The sequence below is a fragment of the Marmota monax genome, unplaced genomic scaffold (genome assembly GCF_021218885.2).
Source record: "Marmota monax isolate L192 unplaced genomic scaffold, Marmota_monax_Labrador192_F-V1.1 WCK01_AAM20220418_F8-fsc00166, whole genome shotgun sequence".
NCBI classification, from domain to species: domain Eukaryota; kingdom Metazoa; phylum Chordata; class Mammalia; order Rodentia; family Sciuridae; genus Marmota; species Marmota monax.
The window spans coordinates 340,810-364,180 of NW_026693344.1; the positions used below are offsets into that span (position 1 = coordinate 340,810).

At 36.5% G+C, this 23,371-nt stretch overlaps 1 protein-coding gene across 15 annotated transcripts in view; it reads right to left on the bottom strand.

Annotated features, from left to right (window-relative positions):
* Sgms1 (sphingomyelin synthase 1) overlaps window positions 1–23,371 on the bottom strand; it is a 295,435-nt gene that overhangs the window by 105,378 nt on the left and 166,686 nt on the right. For 14 of the 15 annotated variants that reach the window (XM_058583226.1, XM_046456765.2, XM_058583223.1 and 11 more), the window contains one exon: window positions 698–778. The exons of the other annotated variant lie outside the window; for it this stretch is intronic. The gene's annotated coding sequence lies outside the window, so the exon portion shown is untranslated. The remainder of the gene's footprint in view (window positions 1–697; window positions 779–23,371) is intronic. 15 annotated transcript variants of the gene reach the window in all.

The following is a 23,371-nucleotide window of genomic DNA, read 5'->3' on the forward strand; positions in this document are numbered from 1 at the left end:
CAGTCCTTCATGCCATGAGAGAGAATATCAAGTCCAATATATAGATGAGTCAACAGAGGTTTTAAGAGGCGAAGTAACCACTAAAAGGCGAAAGAACAAGTCAGACATCTGGAGATGACTGAGTCAAAAATATATGGTTTTTCCCCTAAGCTACCACACGTACTACCATAATCATTATCATAATGAAACCAAAATCAACCACATGTAACTGTAGATAATTAACAACCATTAATGCAGACAGGGAGAAGGTACAAAGAACCAAATTTTATTCATATCCAACAATTTTGTTTATATTTATTTCTATAATGAACCCACAAAAGCTATCTAAGTGAGAAACAGGCCCCAAGGAACCAATGGAACCAAGAACATCTACATTCAGATGGGACATTCAAAGTTTAGTTTAAATGTTGAACTGGTACAAGAAATTCTCATTTAATTTTTCAAATACTTTTGTTCTGTTCACTAAATCTATATACCCAATAAAAAATGGCATACCATACCAAGACAGAATTTTACAAAAATAAAATTCCTCAAATGTTAGCATCAATATTCTGAAATGTTTGACAATGAGTATTTAAGACATTTTCTCCTTTACACTTATAAGTTATTTGATTGTGCGTCCTTTTAACAGTATGTCTTAAAAACAATTCACCTGTTAGTTAAAAGAATTTCAAAGTGCTAATAAAAATTTACTCACGGATTGTTTGAAAAAATTCTTGTCATCTTGGCTTCCTATATGCTACCAGTTTCTCCCACTGTTCCAGTACATTTCCATCACCTGTCACAAGAAGAAAGAATCTGATTGGTTATATGTCTTACAGTGGTCACTATTCAGTTTCCACTGCATTAGTCTTTTATTTTTGTTACAGCCAGAATACATTTTAAAACGTAGTCATCTCTTCCCTTTTTTTCCTAAAAAAAAGAAGAAGAAGAAGAAGAAGAGCAAGACTAATAACAAAATCACCCCAAGAGGGAAAAAAATTAAAGAGCACATGTAGGGGTTGGGGTAGAAAAATTTTAGGATACCCTCCACTGTATTTTCAGGAAGAGATCTGCAGTCCATCTCCTAGGAAGGAGAAGCATCTTCTCTTCCTTTCTCCACCCCACCCACTTCTAAGTTCTCCAAGTGAGTGACTAATTGCCTAGGAGCACAGCAGAGGGCTTCACCTCTGCTCTGAGACAGAGCAAGTTGGTTGTTAAACACAGTCACTGTTCTCTATGGCATATGCCAAGCAAAGTGCCTTCCTTTTCCTAATAGGAAATCATTCAGAACAATATTTTACTTTTTTTTTATTGTTGTAACATTTTAGGGTCAACAAACTAAGGATAGGACTTTCTGCTTTCTTTTCTTCAAAAAAGGGCTCCAAGTAAAAACACCCTCCTGGTACCCAGAACCATTGCTCATTTTACGTGAAGAACTCACAGCTCCAAGTAGACAACACTGATAAAATCGGAACCTAAGTTAATTTTCATCTCCTCAAGCCCTAATGGTGATTCAGAGAGAAGAGATCAATTGTAACATGGCTCCGTCTATACACAGGGGTACCACAGCGTCACCTCAGGTACCCAAAGAAAAGGCAGAAACTTTGAGTTACTTAAACCATAATAGGATAAGGGGATAGGGAGTGGATTAAGAAGGGAGGGAACACAAACTAAAAAGTTTTTTCTCAGCAAAAGATACAATAAGAGAGGTAAATAGAGAGCCTACATCCTGGGAACAAATCTTTACTCCTCACACTTCAGATAGAGCCCTAATATCCAGAGTATACAAAGAACTCAAAAAATTAGACAATAAGAGAACAAACAACCCAATCAACAAATGGGCCAAAGACCTGAACAGACACTTCTCAGAGGAGGACATACAATCAATCAACAAGTACATGAAAAAATGCTCACCATCTCTAGCAGTCAGAGAAATGCAAATCAAAACCACCCTAAGATACCATCTCACTCCAGTAAGATTGGCAGCCATTATGAAGTCAAACAACAACAAGTGCTGGCGAGGATGTGGGGAAAAGGGTACACTTGTACATTGCTGGTGGGACTGCAAATTGGTGCAGCCAATTTGGAAAGCAGTATGGAGATTTCTTGGAAAGCTGGGAATGGAGCCACCATTTGACCCAGCTATTCCCCTTCTTGGTCTATTCCCTAAAGACCTAAAAAGAGCATGCTACAGGGACACTGCTACATCGATGTTCATAGCAGCACAATTCACAATAGCTAGACTGTGGAACCAACCTAGATGCCCTTCAATGGATGAATGGATAAAAAAAATGTGGCATTTATACACAATGGAGTATTACTCTGCATTAAAAAATGACAAAATCATAGAATTTACAGGGAAATGGATGGCATTAGAGCAGATTATGCTAAGTGAAGCTAGCCAATCCCTAAAAAACAAATGCCAAATGTCTTCTTTGATATAAGGAGAGCAACTAAGAACAGAGTAGGGTCGAAGAGCATGAGAAGAAGATTAACATTAAACAGGGATGAGAGGTGGGAGGGAAAGGGAGAGAGAAGGGAAAATGCATGGAAATGGAAGGAGACCCTCAGAGTTATACAAAAGTACATACAAGAGGAAGTGAGGGGAAGGGGAAAAATAATATAAGGGGGACAAACGAATGTCAGTAGAGGGGGCAGAGAGAGAAGAGGGGAGGGGAGGGGAGGGGAGGGGGGGAGGGGAGGGGAGGGAGGGGGGAGGGGATAGTAGAGGATAGGAAAGGCAGCAGAATACAACAGACATTAGTATGGCAATATGTAAATCAATGGATGTGTAACTGATGTGATTCTGCAATCTGTATATGGGGTAAAAATGGGAGCTCATAACCCACTTGAATCAAATTGTGAAATATGATATATCAAGAACTATGTAATGTTTTGAACAGCCAACAATAAAAAATTTAAAAAAATAAAAAGAAGGGAGGGAACAGAACAAACACCACATAAATCCAGAGCACTTCCCTAGTAACAAAGGAAAAACTTGCCAGAATCAATAAAAATACCAGGGAAGGACCGAAGAGTTAAAGACTTGTAGATTACACCCAACACTGAGGGGATGTGCTCATTGGCTAGCTATGGCTTTATAAGCCTGGTTACTTTATATGGAAGCCTTTTAAAAGTATGAAAAGTGCAGTAAAGTTTGATACAGGGTCAAATAAATATGACTGAACCACACCTGTGCTATTTAACAACAGTGTGATCTTTGCAGAAAAATCTATTCCATCTAAAACTCAGTTTTCAGGCCTTTAAAATAAGAACAATGATACCGATGTGATTCTGCAACTTGTATTTGGGGCAAAAATGGGAGTTCATAACCCACTTGAATCAAATGTATGAAAGATGATATGTCATGAGCTTTGTAATGTTTTGAACAACCAATTAAAAAAAAGAGAAAAAAAAAAAGAACAATGATACCTACCTTGAATGGTTATACAATTTAGAGATAATGTATGTACAGAGCCCATCATACAATATGTTCTCAAAATAAAACTACAATTATAGTGCTCACTAATGTGATTATGGTAGAGTCTATTAACATGGCTACAACTGCAATTATGGTATGCAGTCCATTAAGGTCTTAGATTCCTCATGTGAACTCTTTGAATAGAGGTTCCAATCACAGTTTTGACAACAACTTAAAACTTTTCTTAGTCAATTGGGAAGGAGTGTTAAATAAAAATGCTCACCTTAGCTGACAGTCTTTACTAACATGAGCAAACAGAAAATTCTAGCTATGCATTTGTTGGCATTCCTCATGTGAGGGAGCTGGGTTGTAACTCAATGGTGGAGCACTTGCCTCCCCTGCGGGAGGCCCTGAGTTTAATCCCCAGTATTGCAAAACAAAGTAAGAGGAAACAATGGCCAAAGAGGACTGAGTTTCGAAATTCTTTCTCCCCCCATCTTTTTTTTTTTTAATGACAAATTCTCCAAAGGAAGGAATGAATCATCTCCACCAGTGCTAATCCTTCTGGTGCACAGTGTAATACTGTACACTCCATGGGCATCTGTGCAAGATAAAAGCCATCCTGGCAGCCTATCATGAAGGTGATCTTCACACTACATTACTGCTGCACTGGTGACAGTATGGTTCTGTCAGCTTTGCTTAAAAAAACAAAAAATCTACTAGGTGAGGTCACACCAACTTTTAAACAGAAGTGTTGGAACTGTACATCTAAAAAAGGTTCTCCTGGACCCCTTCCAAGTAATCCTCTTTGGGACTCCCTATAATGGTGCTGGCTCCTCAGGATCAGTTGAATACTCTTTTTTACCTTCAGTCAGTGCACTATATTCAAAAGAAAATCTGTCTCATTGAGTACAGTTTTTTCCTGATATTTAAAAAAGACCACTTTATATGTTATCATGGAAAATATTTTAACACATTAGTTCAAAGAATCAAAATCATCACCAAATGATTTTGTCATTTGAATAATCACCACTGTGGTTGATTATTCAAAAGAATTACCAGTGACTTCAACAAACAACTTCGGTGAACTACCCATTCACAGCAGAAAACTCTGTGCTGAGCACTGGGGCTGCGGATGATTAAGATGAAATTCATTTGAAAGAATACAGAACAATGGCAGTAGTGATGGTAGAGAAGCAATTAACTCAGTTGATGGAATTAGAAAGAATATTGTGGCCATATAAAACCTATCTGTGATTTTTTTAAAAAACCCAGTACTTCCTAATCATTCTTCATATACAACTGCATGAGATCCTGCATGTGAAAACAAACTGGTTTTGGAATCTGGTGCTTGCAGGAGGATAAGTTCCAGGCCAGCCTCAGCAACTTATTTTTATTACTCAAAATAAAAATAAAAAGGAATGGGGATGTAGCTCAGCATCCCTGTGTTCAATCTCCAGTACCACGTACACACACACACACACACACACACACACACACACATGAGCAAGTGATCAGAAACACAAAAGCTGAGAAGACCTCACCTGGGGCCTTTTTCTATATAAGCCACACTATGACTTAGAAACACCTGGTAGAGAACATGTCACACATACCCAAAGGCAGCATCCCCAAGAGTACAAGAATTATTTCCTCAGGCAGTTTCCTGTTATCTTTTCATTGCATTTTTATATCAGGAAAGAGGAGAAAAAAATTACTCAAGGTTGCTGAATTCTCTGTAGATCGGAAGAAAGGATTAAAACAGAAGGGATAAGAAACATGTTCCTGGTTACATAGGAGAATGCATAGAGGAAAGAATAAAGAGAATCCATACTCTCTGCCAGCCTCAGATATGGCAGACTCTGAAGTGGCCCCTTGATCTCAGTCTCTTATCCATGCCTTGGGTAATCCCCTCTCATGACATTCTTATAACCGATAAATTAATGCAAAAATGACAGCACATATATAGTTATATTACATAAGATTACAATGTCTATAATAATACTATAATTCTGTGGCAACTCTCTCTCCCTTGCTGGCTTTGAAAAGCACATTGCATGTTTTGAGCTGCCTTATGAGAGAGCCACATGAGGGCAACCTCCAGCTGACAGCAAGAAACTGAAATGTTCAGTCCAAGAACCCACAAAGAAGGCTGGAGATATAGCTCAGTTGATAGAGTGCTTGCCTTGCATGCTCAAGGCCCTAGGTTCAATTCCAGCAAAAAAAAAGAACCCACAAGAAACTGACATCTGACAACCACATAAGCACGGAAGCAAATTCTTCCTCAACCAAGCCTCAAAAAAACAGAATGGCGACCATAGCTGACACATTGACCACAGTCTTGCCTAGGCCCCAGCTGTTATGCCCAGGCTCCTGACTCAGAGGCATGGTGGGGTAACCACTGAATTGATCATGCTTCCAAGTGTGTGCCACTTTTGACTGTTTGGTAGCTACAGATAACTAGTACAGAAGGGAAGTGCATGTCCCTGATGCCATCCCATGTCCTTCTGACAGAGGACGGAAAAAGATCGGGCAGGACCCTGCCTTGGCATCAGCATGCGTCCTCCTTTCCCATGGTCTCTGGCTGCCCTACACAGGCTCTCTAGACTGAGTCTTGCCATTGGGGGGATATCATCCCTAATATTTAACAACAAAGTAACAATCTTCTATTGGTGATCAGGCTGTGGCCAGCTTCAAAAGCCAAACCCTGACACATTTAGAAGAGCAAGAGAATTTTGAACATTACATGAACTATATACCCTACCCATCATAAAATAATTTCAACAAGAATATGGACATGTGATATGTCAGACTTGAAAGTACTTAAAACACATGTTTGAAAGGATGAGAGTCAGGCACAGGGGTACACACCTCTAACCCCAGCAACCTGGGAACATGAGGCAGGTGATCACAAGTTTGAGGTCAAAACAGGCCATTTAATGAAACCTTGTCTTAAAATTAGAAGAGCTGGAGATACAGCTCAGTGGAAGAGTGACTAGTACCACATACACACAAAAAGATAAGTTGGATATTTTATCTATTAGTCATTCTGAGACTTTATAAAAATTAAAACACACTAAATCTTCTTAGTATGGGCTCTTTAAAAACCAAACATATAGGGGCTGGGGTTGTGGCTCAGTGGTAGAGCACTTGCCTAGCATGTGTGAGGCACTAGGTTCAATTCTCAGCACCACATATAAATAAATGAATAAAATAAAGGTCCATCAACATCTAATATATATATATATATATAGATAGATAGATATATAGATAGATAGATAGATAGATATTTTTTTTTTAAACTTTCTGAACAAGAACCTATAGCTTCTACAAATCACCTTAATTAATACCAATTCCTGGCCAGTGTGTACAGGTAAGACTACCTCACTGACCCAAAGACTTCTTCAACAAGCCATCTTATCATAGGCAGACACTACTGGGGAAATCCTCCGTTCACCCTCTGAAAGCTGGAAAACCTTATCCATCCTCTAGTCCCAGTCTCTATTTGACAGATGATGACACACAGACCCAGACTTTAAGTGGCCCATCCAGGGCCCATCATTATTAGCAGCATATTTTAGGTCTTCTGTTTCCCAGGCCTCTCAATACTGAGCTCTACTAGACTTGAGGTTTCTTTTTTTTTTTAGACAGAGAATTTTTTTTAATATTTATTTATTTTTTTTAGTTTTTCGGTGGACACAACATCTTCATTTTTTTTTAAATTTTTATGTGGTGCTGAGGATCGAACCCAGGGCCCCGCGCATGCCAAGCAAGTGTGCTACCGCTTGAGCCACATCCCCAGCCCTAGACTTGAGTTTTAATGCTAGAAATAATGATATCAGCAGTATCAAATATTCTGAGGGGCAAAAATAGGAACTAACTTTTTATGATACTACAAAGCTCCTACTTCTAAAATCTAAGCTTGGTGACAAGAGGAAAAATAACACTGCATGAAACATTCATATTAAATGTTCAATCCATTTTCAAAAGCAATGCACAGTACTTTCTAAGTAAGCTGAGATGATTTGCTTCCTTTTAAAAAAAAAATGAATGTTAAGCAGGGAAGAAGAAGGGCTGGCACAGAAACTTGTACAAGCAGGTCTCTCCTGCTGCTTTATATCTATTCCTAATTCATCCATCCATTCAACAGATATATAAGGGTTTCTATATCCCAAAGTGATGTGGTAGGTGCTGTATAGAGGAAACACATCTGAATATAAACAAACTATTCTTTCTAGTGTTTTCAGCCAGAGTAACCACAGCTAAACAAGCAACCAAGGCAGACAGAACTATTCCCAGTTTAAACTGGAATAGTTTTGGTAGGCTATTAAGGATGCAGACCAGAACTCTCTTTTCTCCTAGAAACTTCTATATTTAAAATAAATAGCAACCTGTTTTTCTGTGTAATGTTTCCAGTAAGGTAGCATCCAGAGTTTTCCAAACAAAGGCTTAAAACACCCCCAGGTCCTGTTATGAACTCTCCCAACCTAAAAGAAAATTTAATAATAATAATAATAGCCTTCCACTCCTTCCTAACAGTCTCCTTCCTAATCCTTTCCTCAGTACCATGAATAAATAAATATGTTTGAAACAAACAAAAAAATGAATAATGGATTATCTTCTCTCAGGTAGACAGCAGTTTTCTCTCAATATAAACTTGGACCTCTACATGTACTGTATGACCATCACTTAGACATCATTAACTCTTCCATGTTTTAAATGCATTTGAATGTTTTGACAAAATATTGCTATATAACATTAATATTAATAAAGGTAAAAATAGCACAAACTTCTTAGTGCATGCTACATTTCCTTCTACATGCTTCACATGTGCGAATTCACTTAATCTTGATAACAGCACTATGAGGTATCTTACTATTACTATGCTAGTTTTATAGATGAGGAAGCTGAGAAAGTTGCTGAGAAAGCAGCACAAACTATTCAGAAAACAAATCGTGTGAAATGCATGCAATGCGTCCATTCAGCAAAGTGTAAGTGAGAAACCTCCATTTCCCCAGCTTCCTGTTTTCATTTGGAGGACTTTCCAGGAGTCTACTGCCTCATCTTCTCCCACACCTCACCCTAAGGAATGCGGGGAGTTGGGTGGTAAACTATGTGAACACTGAGTTTAAAAGGGTTAGCCTGCCTACAGTTGGAGTGCATTGCAGGTTGCTCCCTCCATCCCCACTGGGCCACAGTCCTCCAATCAGCTTTACTCCTAAATCTCCTTTATCGCTAACTCTCATTGGTCTACCCATTGGTCTGAAAATAAGGTGAAAAAGAAGGGTGTGTAACTTCCACCTGTCCAAACTATAACACAATAACACTTAAGTTTCAATTGTAACTCTGGAATTAGAGGTATTAGAGTTACTACCTAAATGGGTGGAAGATCTTTGTGAAAAAAGATTTAAAAATATATATTTTTAAAATATTTTAAATGTTTTTATATATTAAAAACTATATATATTTATATGTAATTTTTTTAAAGAAAAAAAGGAAGCCAAAACTCAAAGGGATATGAGAGCATAACTAACCCAGACCAGCAAGGTGCTTCCTCTAATTAGCAAGTGGCATCTAAAACACAAGAGATTCCTCTATTTCTTCATCATGTGTGACCTGAAAACACTGTCTCCTTTCCAATGAAATAAAATGGACACAGGCAATCTTTTCTGTTGTACCCAATTTAAAGTAGTGGGATTTCCCTAAGATGCATTTTCACTGTTTTCACAACAGGCAAATGCCTTGAGTAGAGAAAAGTCTGTTTTTGTTTTGAGAAAGGGTTTCCCAAAGTTGCTCAGGCTGGCCTTGAACTGGTCATCCTTCTACTTTAGCCTCCCAAGTAGCTGTGATTCCAAGTGTATGGTATGGCACCCAGAATGCAAAGTCTGTACTTTTACCTACTACATGATGCTTCTACCATAGAAACTGTAGTAACAAAAATATTACTCATAAACTCAGTCATTTAGGAATCCAAATGTCTGTAATTTGTAAATTTAGCACTATATCCATCCCATCTACCTTAAAATGCACTGTTTCTAGCTTAAAAATACATTTAAAAGGGCTTTCATTCAATAATATTGATGTTTTTAATTCAGAAAATTTGAGATTCATGATTTCCTAAACTAATGGTATATAATAAAAATAGTTTCCTTATTGTTATCTGAGCAGAATTTTCAAAATAAAACATAAGCCATATTTTTTTGAAATAAATTTAGAAGTAAAATTTACTTTTCACAAACATATAGATAAAAGAAATCTCATCTAGCACCATTAGTTGCACAGAAAAGAACAAATGAAGATACATTAACATTTAGATGTTTTAATCCTTGCAACAACCCTGAAGCAGACAGGAATCACCATTTTTTGAAGAAGAGCTTGAAGTTCAGAAAAGCAAAACCATATGCCTGATGTACATACTTCCTGATGACAGAATTCAACATTAAACACAGTTCTTCTATTGGAGCCTAAGTTTGTCCTTTTTCTCTTCCAGACCCCAGTGAACCAAAAAATAATGGGAAAATCCTCTGAGAGTGAGCAAGGATCAAAATGTAAGTGGAAGCGAGTCAAAACCAAGACTGACAGAGATGCAATGTGATATACGGGTCCCTTCTACTTATTAGCACAACCTGTAATAAGAAAGGAGAGAAGAAAGAAAAAAATGAGACCAATGAGATGACAAACTGCAGACTGGCTCTGGAGAACAAAAGAAAACAGCAATGAAAGAAAGAAGAAGCACCAAGCACAACAAAGAAATTATGTGGGGTAGTTGGTTATGGATTATGCCTAGACCAAAGGTCAGCAAATGTTTTCTGTAAAGGACCAGAAAGCAAATATTTTAAGCTTTGCTAGGCATATAGTATCTTTGCAAAGACTCAACTCTTGCCACCATCATGTGAAAATTGCCAGAGATAATGCTCAAGTGCAACACCGGTGTTGCAATAAAATGGCAGACAAAAACAGGACTCAGGCCAGACACAGCCTACGGGTTATAGTTTTCTGAGCCTTGGTCTCCATATGACATACCAAAAAGATAAAGAGAAAGATGATAGCACCTAAATAAAAAAAAGTCTGTGCACAGCACAGCCATTCAGCTGGCAAGTGCTCCAGGTGTATTGCCATAGGCATCTATGTAGGGTGCTCAGCACTGCCCTGTGATTAGGAGGTGAAGTGATACATGGGCTCAGTACTAATGTATCCAAAGTCATCTCCAAGTGGAGCCAATCTGTAAAATATTTTGTCCACTATGACTCACAGAACCGTTAAACCCCGACTTAGCACATATTTTACACGGATGGTTATGGGGGGCAAATTACTAATGTTCCAAAAGGAATGAACAAAAGAAAACTGTCACGAACAGAGACAATTCAACAGATCCTGATATCTGTTTCTGACAGATCCTCTGCCTTGAAGACTCTCCTTGGCTTTTCCTGTCCCCCTTTTCTTTCATAACCTAACTCCTCACTTTGGTACCAATATTTTTCTCCAAGAAACTACTCCAAAACATCCTGGATAAGGTCCATGCTCCTACTATACATTTCTAGGACAATGAACTTCTCCATGACTCACGTTATCCATGTTATTCTTGTTCAGTGTCTGCTTTCCTGCTAGATGACAGACTTCTAGAACACTGCCCTGTCCAACAGGAACAAACCAGCAGGGAATGAAGAAGTAAATGGAAGGCTTTGGAGTTTCCAAATGGCACTGTGTAGTGACCACATAGGTGGTTGAAACTGGCAAAGTATGATCTTGCATAGATTTTACCGATGCCACGATGGGCAAGGAGCTAAAGCCAACGGAAGAAGTGAAGTCCAGTTGCCAGTAAGCAGCATACTACTCCTGGACTTGGACAGTAGGATTAAGCCACCCATTCTCAGGGGGATCCAAATAGAAACAAGATCTGCACAATTTCTTGGGGGGGGGGGTTACCAGGGATTGAACTTAGGGGCATTTGACCACTGAGCCACATCCCCAGCCCTATTTTGTATTTTATTTAGAGGCAGGATCTCACTGAGTTGCTTAGCACCTGGCTTTTGCTGAGGCTGGCTTTGGACTCAGATTCTCTTGCCTCAGCCTCCTGAGCCGCTGGGATTATAGGTATGCACCATCATGCCTAGCTAAGATCTGCACAATTTCTTATTGCTAAAAAAGGATACTTTTTTCCTAGCCTTAATCAAATTCCAAAATTATACAGTGCTTAAATAAATATACACAGTATATACAAATGCACAAACATTCACACACATAAACTATTTGAACAAGAAAGGAAAATGGGCTTATAAAATATACTATGGACCAGTTTTGCACATTAAAACAGAAAATAGCTAAAAAAGATACATTCTCCCCACTGGTAGTTGTCCCTGGAAGAGAGATTAAGGTTGCTGTAATTTAACTTCCTTCCTTTTTATTTATCAATATTTTCTTCATTTTATGTAATAAATACATTTTTGATAAAAGTTTTAAGTTATTTTAAACAAAAAACTGCTGTTTAGACAATACTTCAAAGGTATTTAAAAGAAACATCACATAGAAAACAAAATAAGGCAATTCTGTTACTATTCAACATAGCTTTGCTGACAGATTGAAAAAAAACATGTTTCAACATCCTTAAATGTTTATTTAAATAAATAAATAAAATAAATGTATAGGGAAAAAAAGAAGAAATTCTTTAGGAAAAAAAAAAGAACCTAGAACTAATCATAATAGCTAAAACTATAAAACATTTACACGAAGATGTAGGAATGTGTGTTTGTGACCATGAAGTAGGCAACACACTACAGATAAAAGAATAACTGATAAATTAGACATCATCAAATTTAAAACTTCTGTTTTTTGGAAAGACACAGAAAAGAAAATGAAAGTTAACCATCAACTGCAAAATATTCACCAATTTTGCAAAGGCCTTGTATATATAAAGAGCTATTATGATTCAATAAGAAAGTCACACAACCCAATTTTTAAAATAGCAAAAGATTTGACTTGATGCTCCATACAGGATGACTGGCACATGAATGCATTTTCAACATCATTAGTTGAGGAAATCACAGGACAGAAGATACCATTTTACACCCACTAGAATGCAAATATTAAAAACAATGACAAAAGCAAGAGTGAGCAAAAATTTGGATTATATTGAAGCATCTTCCAAATTGCTAACGGGCATGTTAAATTTTATAACGCCTTTGGGGGAAAGTCTTGACAATTTATAAGGAAATTAAATATACACTTCCTCACTAATATACTCCCAAGTATTTATCCAAAAGAAATGAAAACATGTTCACAAGACTTATATAAAAAATGTTTACAATAAATACCATATTCATAATGACAAAAAACGATAGCCTACCCAAATGTTCATCAACAGGGGAATAAATAAATTCATACAATGAAATACTACTCAGAAACATAAAGGAACAACTTATTTGTACATGCAACAGCAAGTATGAATCTCAAAAACACTAGGTGGAGCAGAAGTAGCCAGACATTTAAGAGTACACTCAGTAGAAGGCTATACATCTGATGTGCTCCAAGAGGCAACATCTGTGATAGAATCACATTAATAAGCATTTGTGTCTGGGAGGGACAACTGGCTGAAAATGAGCATATGAAAACTTTCTGAGGCCATAGACACGTTCTATCTTGAGAGAGAAGTGTTCAGTTCCAATTGGTACAATGTTTAGCATATAAATGAAACCAAGATTTAAAATCAGATCACAGAAAAGGGTCTTTGAATGAATTCTGGAAAAGATGTAGCCTCTCACAGGTCAAATTTGGTTTTCTTGTCACCTTGGGGTAGAATTTCTAAAACCTCAAACAGAGAGGGTTTGTACTTAATTGGCTCATTTTATTGGTGAAATACACATACAATCAAAGCAAATGAAAAAAGTAGCATCTGATTTCTGTCAAAATTCTCTTTAAACAGAGAAATTAAGAGATATGTCCTGTAGATTTTAATTTTGTTTATCCCATTAACAAAGGGTCATTTTTTTACAATACAAGAGCAAAGAAACTCAAGAAGAAGAAAAAGTATAAAATGTAAATCCAAATGTTTTAGTATTATTTTCATTCTACAATATTTATAAATTTCTATTGCATGCCAGATAACACAACGATCACTAGAGAAATAAAAAAGAGAAAGTTAGAAATGGCTGTTGAGGAGCTCATAGTCTAGTAAAAGACACACACACATGTATATACATACATACATGCATACACATATACATATACACTTACATATACATACATACACACAATTACCTTAAGGTATAAATAAGGACTGGGGGTGTAGCTCAGTGGTAAAGTACTTACTCAGCATGAAAAGGCCCTGAGTTCTATTCCCAGCACCACACACACACACACACACACAAAAAGTCTAAACAAATGTTCTTGAAAATAAATTTAAGACCTCACTAGGAAAAATGTATCACTTTTCTTCTCTCCAAAATCACACATTTAATATTGATGAATAACAGGTAAAAAGCAAACATAATGAATTTAGCTATTCTTTTTCTAAGGGCACAAACATTTTAAAAAAGAAAAATTTATTTTAGTAACTATTTCCATATTCCCATGCTCTCAGCTTCAGGGAGAAGAACTTATATTCCTTTTTCTTCTTCTTAATTATTTTTCATTGACAACTAAAAAGTATACATAATTATCATGCACAAAGCCTCGTTTTGACATACCTAGCTGAGCACCATGGAACGGGTGCATTGAGCTAATAAACATATGCATTATTCACACAATTATTTTGTTGTAAGAATACTTAAAATCTATTCTCTTAGCAGTTTTCAGGAAACTGTATATTATTAACTACAGTCACCATGCTGTAACTGCCCATAATACTTTTTAAAGAACATCATTCTTCCCACAGGAAAGGATCTCAGGCAACTGTGTCTTATACCACTTTTCCACACCTTGCACACCATCCCAGAGCTGGTTCCATAGGCTCCTGTGCACAGTAAATCTGAAGGCTGCTCAGGGAACTGTAGTATGGGGCTCAAAATGAAGAAAGAAGATGGGTTGATTCTCACTCAGGGAATCTCAACTGTACTTTCTCTTCCATCCTTTCCTGAGTCCACTTTTGCCCCACTATTCTACTTAAAAACCACTCATTTGAATATCAACAATGACCTTCAACTCTGCTAGAGCTGATGGTCAGTTCTCACTCAACATCCCTGACTAGCAACACTTCTCTTGGCTTTCAGAACACCACATACTTTGTCCTTTCTTTTTTCAGAACTTCCGTCTCACTCTCTTGGGGGTCTTTCTTATCTCCACAATTACCCCCAAACTCAGCTAAGTATATCATTATAAATTCATAGAATGCTCAACACCAAGCGTCTAACATAAACAAAAGATTTTTGGAGCTACAGATGAGTCAGTGTAAGTTCATCAGTTCTAACAAATGTACCACCAAAGTAGGGGATGGTAAGAAATATCTGGGGGCAAGGGTAGATGGAAATCTCTGAGCTTTCTATTCATTTTTGCATGAACATAAAACTGCTCTAAAGAATGGAGTCTATTTAAAAATACACCTCCTCCCCAAATAAAGGCTGTGAAAGAAAGGACTCAAACAACTGCTGTTTTACAGTACCACTACAAAAGTCAGAGAACTAAATGATTACCAAATATTTATTTCTAATGTTAGTATTTAAAACTCACTCAAAATATACAAACATTGTTGGAAGTGATTCTCATGAATGTCACCTCAGTAAATTTAGTACAATTTTACACTGTTACTGAAATCATTTTTCACACATGCACAACAACAACAAGAAACAAACCATTCAAAGGAAATGGTTTCATCTAGGATGAACTTTCAGCCTTCACACTAACTTTTCAGTCATTCTCAGAAACTGGTTCCTAGAGATAAATGGCACTGTTAAGATTTATATTTAACCAGATTCTTACTCCTGCTGAAATTCAGTGAGCATGCCTAGAAAACCCACACAGCACAATGTACTTTGGTCAGGATTATAAGTATGAACATCAGGATCAGTTAATGGTGATCAAGATCAAAATCACAACACTAAGAACAGCAAATTCAATAGCAATTATTTTATCTAAAAATAATTTAAAATCATTTTTTCTTCATTCTGGCTGAGAAAGAAAAGAGGCACACATGGACTCAATGCACCAGAAACACCCACATTTAGCCAATGGTCATTAGTCACAGGTCAAACACTGTCCCACCTGGAGGGAATGTGAGAGAAGTGAGGAAGAGACACTCAGTACAAGGCCCTAACCAGGAAGAACTGGGTTCATAGCCCATGTGAAACCTTCACTTAATACATTACTAATTTACAGTTTCATTATTCAGACTTTAAAGTGACCTGCTGTCAGGACCCTGGTGAGTCACCCTCTTGTAGGCTCCATTTGCGCAACAATAACAAAGAGGCCCTTGCCTCTAGAGGGAAAATACCCCATCTTTTGCTGTCATATACTGTTCCTTCCAAGCTACTACTGTAGTAATTCCTGCAAAGTTGAGTTTTTTAAAGTCACATATATAAAACAAGAACAGAGTTTGAGTGTGACACAATAACATCCACTGTTCTCTATGATTAACATTCCCCAATTAAAAAAAAAATGTTTCATATATAAAACAAGAACACAGGAATTTTTAAAGCAAAACATTATAATTTTAAGACAGAAAAAAAAAGAAAAGCAGGAAGGGTAGTTCCTATAAGTTACTTTTTAACTTTGAGTCTTGGAGAAGGTGGTCATAATTTTGAGGTTTCAGTATCTGAGCAGAGAAAACCAATCTACCTACCTACCTACCTATCTACCATTTTTCTTGAGAGAATACACAGTTAAATCTGCAGTGCCCATGATGATGGGCATGACACATTTTGCTAGGAGCTTGAAAGCTTCCTCAGATGAACAAAAGTTTCCTTACAGAGTAGCCAGGGTAGTAAAGAGAGTGCAGGCTTTGTCTGTGACAGATCTAGTTTTGAAATAGCTCATCCAAAGTGTAGCTTGTACAAATAGCTTGGAGCAGGCTGAGCTCAGATTTCTTGCAAAGTAACAAAAGCAACAAGGCCTCTGTACTTAACTGTCCTCCTGCCTAGGATGCTCCAACCTGATATAGCAGCCTCATCTCTCCAACTCTGCCATACCCTCACTTAGATAATCGCTTCTCTCTGAGGCCTTCCCTGGCCTCCCTACTTTGCATCAAAGTGTCTGTGAGCATGTGTGTAATGTGTATGTGTATGTATGTATGCAACATTCATACTCACATACTCCCCATCTACTTCCCCCACACACACCCCCGCCCCACAGAATCCTGATCAGGAGATTTAGTACACAGGTATGACCTGTCTAGTTTACCATCTTTCTCCCACTAGACTGGTAAGCTCCACAATGCATGATGTAGTTGGTCTTTATTTTTCTTGTCAATTTTGTTCACTGCCTAGTGTCTAAAGGAGGCCTAGGAGTATAAATGTCACCAAAAAGTTCTTGAATAAAGGAAGATGATCTTTCAGGGTTTTCACTAGAGACCTTGTAAATAAAGACTTCAGGATGCAAAAAAGGCACTTAGTTAATGGTGAAGAAGAGACTGTACAAAGGCTTTAAAAGCATTTTTAAAAATAATAAGAATAACAATGTCAAAGGTGACACAACACAGTTGATTAAATACTAAAAAAGTGAAAGAAGAAAAAAATTGCTATAAATCCTCAGAAGTGAGATTATACTGGGTTATTCTACATGATAAGACATAGAAAAGTGCATTTTTTGATTTAAATTTTTGTGAGTAATTTTTATTATGATGGTTTCTTTGTTGACTCATAAGTTTTTTTTTTTTTTTTTACATTTATTTTATTTATTTATCTTATGTGGTGCTGAGGATCGAACCCAGCGCCTCATGTATGCTAGGCAAGCGCTCTACCACTAAGCCACAGCTCCAGCCCCTGCACTTCTCTTTCACAGGTCAAAGTTTGGGAGTAGAGTGAGTTTGAAAACAGATTATGAACTACAAGTGTAAATTCATATGCGCTTCACCACTTGCTACATCCCTGATCAGGCCAATAACTAAAACAGACAACAAAACTGAACAAGGTAACCCAGTTTTATTTTACTTTGATTCATTCACTTTGACAGAAGGGAAAAACAATAGAATGTAAGATAAAATCAGAGCAATAATCATGTCATCAAAATTTTTCTTAATGACTATTTTTCTGACTGGGAGTTTGTAAATGAATGCATTAATAATTAACACTTTTACAACAAACATTTTAGAAGACTAAGATTGCAAAAAATAAACTACTCAATCTTTGTTTCTATTATCGTTTCTTTCCCAAACAAATACAGGGAAAAATACATATAAAAAGTCAAAGCAAATATCTGATACATTTTTCATGTAATATAAAAATTATGAGGAGTGTCCCCAAGATTTTAAATCCATGAATAAAAAATAAAGACTTATCCACATCTCCTTTGAATAAATGAACTTTCCTTATCAACTAAAATTTATCAAATGTATTCAATATATTAAAGACATAATTGATATAATTTTCAGAAATATGCTCATTGTATAAAAAATACAAGTAATTGCATAAGAAAAAGAAAACTCTGGAAAAAGATATGTTCTCAAATTTTGAGCAAAAATTAGTAGTAATGCTTTGAACAAAATAATTTTAAAACTTAGAGATATTTATAACAATGGATACAAAGAGTTTTTCTCCAGAGTCAATTCAAAGTAAACATGACAATTATTTTTAAAATAATCATTTTTTCCTGATTAAACTAGAGTGCTCAGGAGACCCTGAGCAAGACCCTGTCTCAAAATAAAAAAATAAAAAGGGCTGGGAATGTGGCTCAGTGGGTAAGCACCCCTGGGTTCAATTTTCTGGGTACCAAAAAATAAAAAAATAAAAAACAAAACACTAGAGTGCTGTTGTGCTGACATATTTTACAAAATTAAAACTTCTAAATACAGCTACTCAAAAACCATCATAACAAATAAAACTTCCCTAAGCCTTTCAAATATTGCTTTTAAAATTTCCATTCATAATTTGGCCTTATATAAGTGTGCAGCTGACAATTCTTTTTTTTTTTTTTGTCCAGTTGATGTGTTACCCTGTTATGTTTCTGTTTCTCTTCATGGTGAATACTGAAAACAGACTACTAATTTTCAGAATCTCAAAACACACAACTGTGCTAGGCAACTATTCTCACTATTCTGATTACCTTAATTCCACCAATTTAAATCAACATTTAGTCCATTTAATATTTACTTAATATTGAATATTTAAAAAACGTTCACCAGCTTCAGTCACACAAAATATTATATAATATAATTCCAAGAAGGTGTGTTCTAATGCAGTAATGCTGACTGAGGGGCAGGCTAGGGAGCTACTTGCAGTGGATCAGTAACAGGTAGAAGATCCCTCTGCAAAATAAATCTAATGAGATTTTGAGAAAAATAAAATTAAAATTCAAAACAGCATGTATGATCTTTTGGGTTAGTGAGAAGCGCAGGTATGTGTTACATATTTCTGCCAAATATCAATGTTTCTCACTTTATTTAGTGCTCAATTTTCAAATTGTTAAACTTATTCTGCAGATCTGCACAATATGCATTTAAACTATGACTTTAAAAGTTATGTTCTCAAAAATGATCTTGCTTCGTTTGTAATTATAGTCTACTAATCGCAACTATTTTCACTTACAAATAATATTCCTCTAATTCAGAATCAAATGAAATAACAACATGGAATGAGTAGACAGAGGTACATCAGTGTCTCTCTCAGGACATCATTATATGGAGGCATGGCAGAAGTGCTGGAAAAAATAATTTTCTCTTATATTGGGTATTTCAACTTATAAGGATAAAACTATATGACACAGTAAAATATCAGATAATTAATCAATTAATCAAATAAATCTCATTTCAATCAATAATATCCCAAAGGCATCAAGATCTCAGTTGACTCAGCAAACAATGATAAAGGATTAGTATCTACTTCATAATATACTGTGTGTGTGTATGTATGTATGTGTGTGTGTATGTGTATATATATATATATATATATATATATATATATATATATATTTTTTTTTTTATTATAGAAGACCATCAATTCAAAAGAAGAGGCTAGGCTATACCCAAGTTTTTAATAACCTTTCTAGCTCTGCCCTAAATGTCTTTCTACTTCATCTCTGAGAAACACCTTCGAAAAGCACAGCATAAAAAAACAGGTCTTCCATTTTTACAGAATACCATGTAGATATATGACTGCTCTCTTAATGAAAATAAAAAAGAAGAATATAATATAAAATCTTTTTAATGTACCAGCAAGGCAACAACAAAGTAAGGAATGTCAAAGTAAAAATGAGAATGCTGGAGGTAGGAACGCATGGAAACCAGACCTTGATCGCCTCAAACATGCATTATAACAATCTCACAGGGGCCTAGAGATTGAACCAGGGCTACGCAAGTAGAAGCATCAACAAACCCTTGCACAGAATCAGTCCCCCCAGCACCACACCTTCAGTATAGGAGTGCATTAGAAATATTCCTGCTGCATCAAAAGAGGCACTGCTGTTTAACACCAGCATTCTTCAGGGGTGGAAAATCTCCCCTGAGAATTCATGCCAACCACTGGTAACTCGTGTAGTTTTGTAGGCCAAATTTACACTGTGTGCTTCAGATACCTCAAGCAGAGAATTTAAAGATGTCCCAGATTGACAATGGCTATCAGAACCCAGATGAAGCAAATATAAATACTCTCTGGGAAAATCTACTGTCATCAACTCTTCAAAGTACTCATACAGATAAAACTTACAAGGAGCGTAAGCTCATGGTAAAAAAAATCATAAAAACATAAGGAAATAAGACACCATGAGCAAGAGTTTCTTTCTCGTGAGAAAAGGGCAGATGAGTCAGATCAAAAAGACTTTAAATACTGGAATTATCAGCATAAAATAAGCATATTTAATATGTCTCAAAAATAAGAGGTTTGGAAAGGAATAAAATGCCATCTAAAAAAGTACCATACTAATATGAAGAAGGATCCAAAAATAATGGTGAAAAATTAAAAATAAAAAAACTTCACACTAATTCTTTTTACTTATTGAGCAACACGTACTAGGTATTAGACCTTCACAGGGGCTCTGGGGATAAAACAGTAGGATAAAAAAAAATTTTAATATAAAAATCCTATGGGGCACAGTGGCATACACTGTAATCCTAGAGGCTTGGGAGGCTGAGGCAGGAGGATCAAGAGTTCAAAGCCACTCTCAGCAATGGCGAGGCACCAATCAAGTCATTGAGACCCTGTCTCTAAATAAAATTTAAAATAGGGTTGGGGATGTGGCTCAGTGGTCGAATGCCCCTGAGTTTAATCCCTGGGACCCTGCCCCCCCAAAAAAAATCCCCTTCAACAAGGGCAATTTTTAAAAGCAAAATATATTGTGTATTATGTGCATGTACAAATATTTAGCAGCAAATCCCATCAGTATGTACAACTATAATGTACCAATCAAAAAATGTGGGGAAAAACTAAATAAATAGCAAGCAGAATATATAAGTAACTGAACAAAGAAAAAGTGAACCTAAAGACAAATAAAAAAAAACTGTCTAGAATTGTTTACAAATACAGACAGATATCAAAAATATGAAAGAGAAGAAAAAGGAAGGAAGAAATCTAACATACATTTTATTTAATTTCCAGAAGGAAATAAGATGTGGAAGAGGCATTATTTTAAGAAATAAAAATAGCTGGGTGCTTTGACATACACCTGTAATCCCAGCAGCTTGGGAGGCTGAAGCAGGAGAATCACAAATTCAAGGTCAACTTTAGCAACTTAGCAAGGCCTAAGTAACTTAGACAGACCCTGTCTCAAAATAAAAAGGGGTAGGGACAAGGCTCACTGGTTAAGTGCCCCCTGGGTTCAATACCTGGTACACACATACACAGGAGAGCGAGAGTAAGGGAGAAAGAAAGAAAGAAAATTTTACTAACATCAGTCAAACTTATTATTATTTTAAAATTCTATTTGTCAACAAACTACTTAAGAAAACAAGTTCTCTCTGTGTTCACCACTGAATATCAAATCTTGAGAAATTTCTCTTAGTTTCTACAGGAAACATTTTTTAATAGAGGAAATCTCATCTCTTCCTAGAACTATTTTATGAGAGTTGATGAATATAAAAATGTATGCAATGCAAGAAGGAAACAGTCAAACCAAAATACAAGTTGTACGATTTAGACACAATCTAAAATAATGTCTGGTACCACCAAAACACTGTTTCCCCAATTTATTTTCTTTTTAGCATCATATGTAAAATGTTGTTTGCCTCTTTTCTACTCATCCCCTGCACCATCCTGCCCTACACTCATTGAGTGTAAGTTCCACCAGATTAGGGATCTTGTTTGCCTTCCTCAGTATTGTAGTCTAGCACCTAGAACAGTGCCCAAAGTAGAGATGAGATGCTCAATGGACATGTGACAGATGAATGAATGACAGAGTGAATGACCAGTCTTGGGTTGCAGCACTGTGCCATTCCAGGGCTGTCATTCTTCACATCTGGTTCAAGGTGAATGTCACTCTGGCAGTTGTGCAAGTCCACATACTATGGCAAGAAATAGGCCAGAAACCATGTGCAGCCAGCATATACACGCAGCTCAGGCCTTATGTGTCTCTAACACGTCCTGTTATATTTGTGAGCTGGCCATAATTTACCTCTCTCCTGATATAGAAAACAGGGGAAAACGGTTTACACCTCATGATTAAGTTCATTCTCCGAATAACTGAGTATATATTCACATTAAGATCTTTATATATTGATACCACTATGTCAACTATTCTATAAATAAAGTTAATATTTTTAACAATGATTAAGGATTCGGATTTCCAACTCTAAATTAGTCCACTGTAAATTCTTTGGTCATTCCTCAGTCTTTGCTAGTTAAAAATATCTCTAGAGAAATTCTTTAGTCAGTCAACTGAACTATAAAACAAATAACTCAAGTTGCTGACTCGGGAGTGGTCAGTTCTGTGATCTGCCAATTTCAATCTGCAGTTTAACAGAGCCAAAGTATTTTAAGAGTCTGGAAATAGACTTCAGTAAGATTGCACAGAATGCTAGGCTGACCTTCATACACATCACTCTGATGAAAAGTACACCCTCCCATTTGGTAATCCCCATCAACTGGAATACAGAAACCCAACTCTTTGGAACAGGTTATACTTCCACCATTAACTGACATGAACATTAAAAGCCTATTTTATATTTCTGACTCACTTCTATGGTAATCCCCATCAGCAGGGCAACCAATGAAATTCCAACTGAAAGGCCTATGGTGAACACCAAACCCAAGAAGCAATTGTGCCACTGCAGGAGAATTACAGGGATAATGGAAACCTGAAGTAAAACCACGCCAATATCCATCTTCCATCTTGTTTTCATCCTCCCTAAGCACCTACATGCCACAGTGATTTTCAGACTTCACTTGCTTAAGCAGCAGACTGCCTCCATTCAATAAAAATTTGTAAGAACTAAATAAATAAAATATATAAAAGCAGAACTGTTGACTGGCAGAACAGTAAGAACAGTAAGTGCCTCTTCTGTGGTACTCAGGAATTTCAAGGTTTCAATAAGAAATCAAGTCTGAAAAGCAATGGTCTAAGTGAGGAAGAGGATGATTTAATAATGATAGCATAAAGGAAGAAAAAATAACAATATATGGACCAAGCTTCATAAGACTTTTCTAAGTAAAACATTTCTGATAAATGTTTACCTGTCTCATTTGGCTTAACCACTGAGCCCACCCTCAGATCTTTTTATTTTTATTTGTGACATCTCTCAAAAGTTGCTCAGGACCTCAATAAGTTGCTAAGGCTGGTGGCCTCACTAAATTGCTGAGGCTGGCTTTGAACTTGTGATTCCCCTGCCTCAGCCTCCTAAATAGCTGGGATTACAGGTGTGTGCTATGGCACTCAATGAGGCTTATTTGTTGAAGACTTGGT